Raw genomic sequence first — 5,000 nt, forward strand, 5'->3', positions numbered from 1 at the left:
GGCGCAGGAGTGGCTGTGTGGTAAGTGGGTTCAGTCCCACTGCGTGGCACCTTGGGCAAGTGTCTTCTACTATAGCCTCAGGCCGACCAAAGCCTTGTGAGTTGATTTGGTAGACAGAAACTGAAAGAAGCTCATCGTATATATATATGTATGTGTGTATATGTTTGTATGTCTGTATTTGTCCCCATGACTTCGCCTGACAACTGATGCTGGTGTGTTTACGTCCCTGTAACTTAGCGGTTCGGCAAAATAGACCAATAGAATAAGCACTAGGCTTACAAAAAATATGTCCTGGGGTCGATTTGCTCGACTAAAGGTGGTGCTCCAGCATGGCTACAGTCAAATGACTGAAACAAGTAAAGGGGTAAAGGAGAATATATTGAGAAAGAAGAAGAAAATTGATGTATAAACATCAAAAAATAAACTCTCAGTAATTTAGAGCTCAATTCATAACAGGTTGTTATACTACAATACATTGCAGGAAATTCAAGTGCATCTGACATGCATGTATATACATAATCAGCTAAAATAATCTTTAAGAACAACACATGTTTATGTGCACATATTCCTTGTCTTGACAAATGTCACTGTTGTATAAAGGATGTATTACCTTTACTTTGCTTTGGAAACATGAAAGGTGTGTGGCAGGAAGTGCATCAAGCTCTAAAAAATCTGCCCCTTCCCAACTATAAGTATATTGCTTTCAACATACAGTTTCAGATGAAATTTTTGCATATATATATATCTTTTACTGGTTTCAGCCCAGAGCTGAGGTCATACTGGTGCACCACCTATATATATATATATATATATATATATATAGTTTATTATTCCTTTAAGGTAAGATCAACAAAAAAACTCCATCTGGTGAGAGATAAAAATCATACGAATTACTAAGTCTCATGCATTGGAGACATGAGTCTAGGCAGGTTTTTATAACATGCCTGTGTCTCCAAGCAATTTTCAAACTCTGGTCACATGACTTATTCAGGATGCTGAAAAAAGAGATGCAAAAAAGATGGAAAAAGAAAAGAAAAAGCGGAAAGTCAGAGATATGTCCCCTTCATGTGTAAAGCCATAATAAGCTAGATGTTGTGGAATAATTCAACGGAGAGGGGCCCAAAGTCTGTGAGACAGCTGCTCAATCTAGAGAGGGTGAAGTCCCCCAGTTCACCAAAAGAAATTTGTCCATATGTCTATATTAGCCGAAAATTTCTGATCCACCACCCTACTGAATTCCAGAGCATATTATGGTTTTATGGTCAAAGGCAACATAATTCTAATTTTCATTTTTCCTTTTCTTTTCTTCCATTTTTTCACCCTTCCACTTTTTGCATCTACCTTCTCATTTTTCCTCATGAAGTCTCTTGTTCCAGTATCCTGATTTGTAAATTGAATATTCTATGTTCTCAGAGCATGAAAAATTGCTTGGAGACACAAGACATGTTATAAAAGTCTGCCTAGACCTGTATCTCCAATGCATGAAATTATTAGGGCTTGTATCTTTATACTGTATGCATTAAATGATATATATGTGTGTGAGTAAAATGAAACACTACATTAAAGTTAGGTTTGAACAATGCACTGTTTTTAAGTGATATTACTAAAATGAATACTTATGTGAACAGGTTCGTAGGAGTTACAAGTAGAATATTTTAAGTACAAACTATATATATATATATATATATATATATATATATATATATATATATATATGTATATGTATAAGTATAAAATAACACACAAATACATATATAAACATATGTGTGTATGTGTTGTTTTATTTTTTAAAGAGAAAATTGTCTACTATATCTAAGCTAGACTATCAGTGACTCTATGTATGTAAGCTTACACATGTTTTATGACTTGCGTTCATACATAATTCTATATATCCATAGTATTTTTTTATCATTTTTGTATATGATTTTTCTATTTTAGTACTTGCTTTTTATGCATGTGTTTTTATTTTTTTTTTTTTTTTAAGGATGAAATATCAGAAATGGTTCACTGCAGAAGTGATGTGACTAATCACTCTAGCAGCTGTTACATTGGACACCCTAAAAAGGCAATAGCTAATTGATGGATGTGTGTATATGTGTGTTTGTGTGGGTGTTTATTAATGAATTCATGTATATGTGTATTTATGTGCATGTGTGTGCATGAACATGTGTATATATATATTTGCAAATATGTATGTTTATATGCGTGTTTTTCTGAGTGTATGCATATTATGTAACAGTATGTGTATGTGTGTATCTATGTGTGTAATGTTTGCATATCTACATCTGCATGTATATAGAAGTTTATATATATATGCATATTTGTTTATGTGTGTTATATGGGTTTCTTATGAAACAGTATATATTGTGAAGGTTTATATCAAAGTATTGTCATCTGCCTCTTTGTAGTCTTTTTCAATAATTGGTTGATTCATAATGGATGATGTCAAAATAAAATTGTGATTTAGTGAATGTCAGATTGCATAATCACACAAATATTTGTCACAGGAAACATTTAAAAGATTACTTTAAGTGACAAAGCTCTATACTGGTTGCAAAATTCTGAGCTAAAACTGAAACATCTGAACAGTGTGGTCCTGTGACCAAACAATGAGGGCAACTTGCCAGCCAGAAAAGCAGATATAAAACATCGTTGTTGATGATGGCAATGATGATGATGATGATAATTCATGTAGTATAACTTTAATTTATCAAGACTGTATTTGTTCCAAGGGAAAGAAAACATTGTTGAACAAACCTAAAATCAAGCAAAGCATAGCTGATAACTCTAAATAAATAAATAATTCTTACACTGGTCACTCATACTATTACTACTTCAGTGAATTGGTTTCATCAAAAATGCTGGTTTTTGATTTGTCTTCTCAGGATTCCACTTCTCCCATTGGTAGCACATTTGGACAGTATAAAGTTTCTACTTACTTCTGTATCTGACTTGCAGTAAAGTTGTTTATTTGATGTTCTTTTTTTATGAAATAATACTTTAGTTTTTCAGAAATTTCAAACTTTCATAGTTTATTTAGTACCAGATCTAGTTGTTTGTTTATTCCCAATGGATTTTCTTTTACTGTTGCTTTATCACAAAAATGTTACAGCTGTAAGTTCCATACTAAGTTATAACCTTAAACTATTCTATCTTGCTCATCTGAACTTTATCCTGTTTGATCTTTATGCATTATCTTTTTTATTTTTAAACAATGGATAAATTATTTTGTATTTATGTTTTTTTTATAACTTGGAGGTGGAAGAACAGCATTTACAACACTTCTCAGGGTCTCTGTGACTAGTGAGAGTAAGTTAATAGACCAGAGGCCCTACCTAAATGTTTAAAACAGAGCATTTTACTAAACATTCACAAAGACCAGGTAGTGGTATTAAATCAAGCTACAGATTAAGCTTTCTACTCAAGAACAAGAATGGTCCTGCAAATGGTTTCCACAGCTTTTAACTGCCAAATTTCATTCATAACACTTTGGTCGATCTGAGTCTTTCATAGAAGACACTTGTTCAAAGTGCTGCACAGTGGGTTTAAACTTGAAACCACCGAGTTGGGAAGCAAACTTCTTAACCACAAATTCAAACCTGCAGCACACAGAAAAGTTGTTCTGCTTTAATGCACCCAATTTCTTTTTCTATTATTGGCACACTAGTGATCAGGAATCACATCATCATCCTTTAGAATCTGGTCAGATAAGTGAGACAGGTATGATAATGAGCCATTTTAAAGCTTTCATCATATCCATATCCATGCCTGCTGCTGTTTTCCTTGCTTTCCATGTCAAATGTGGTGAATACTTTATGCATAAAGTCCAGTTTTGATTCCTGTTTGGAACCACTTTACTGTAAAGTGCTAATACTCTGGATTCTTAAGTCTCCATGCTTAATTAAGAATCAATACTTCTTTAAAACAATTACCTGTAGCATGAGAGAACAGCCATGATGTCTGGCATAATGACATGTAAATAGCAGTGTTATTTTATTGGAATAATGGATGTTCTATTTCTATTTGTCTCTGAAGCAAATGAAAGATGATAAAACAGGAATGAATCCTAAAATTATGATTGTTTTATCTTTTTCCCCTTCATTTCTTGCTGTTACTCTTTTCTTCATTTTTCTTTCTTTTCTTTCTGTTTGTCCAGAAAGTATTCAGGATTTAAATATAGAAATAGTCTAAGAGATATTATAATGCCTCAGCAAACAAGGTTCTTTTTATGTTTTTGAAAGTGATAATATATATTTATTGATTGGCTGCACTTGATTTTGCTATATTTTGACAATGAAAAATCGTAGTAGATTTCATTTTTACCACCTTCTTATCATACTATCACTTATTATTTCATTTCTCTTGTTCTCTGTTAATCTCTGTCTGCGTACATCTCTCTCTGTCAGTCTGTCTGTTCTCTATCTGTCTGTCTGTCTGTCTGCCACTTACCAACCTATTCTCACTGTTCTCCTTTATATACCTATCCACTCTCTATTTTCATTAGATTCTCAGTCCCACTGCCTGTCTATGAATTAATTGACTTTATCTAAAGGGATGTTTTTTCCCTCTTTTTGATCTGACAAAAACATGTTTATTGGATGTATTTTCTATTTTTGGAAAGAATAGACAAGTTTGTGTGTGTGTGTGTGTGAGTGTGAGAGAGAGAGAGAGAGTGTGTATGCATATGTGGGTATATATATATGTATGTGTATACATACATACATTTATAAACTCTGGCTGGCTCTTTCATTGCCTGATTTCATTACTGCACTTAACATCATGGCAATCCATCAATAAAAATTTTATTTAAATTTGAAGCAAAAATGTCTTAGGTTAGTAAGAAATAATTATATTTTAACACTGGTGTACAGAAATATGCATATATGAGTGGTTTAGTCCAAAACCACACGCACACGCACACACACACACACACACACACACACACACACACACACACACACACACACACACACACACACACACACACACACACACACACA

Source organism: Octopus bimaculoides, chromosome 7 (genome assembly GCF_046866305.1).
Source record: "Octopus bimaculoides isolate indiv1 chromosome 7, ASM4686630v1, whole genome shotgun sequence".
In the NCBI taxonomy this organism is placed as follows: Eukaryota; Metazoa; Mollusca; class Cephalopoda; order Octopoda; family Octopodidae; genus Octopus; species Octopus bimaculoides.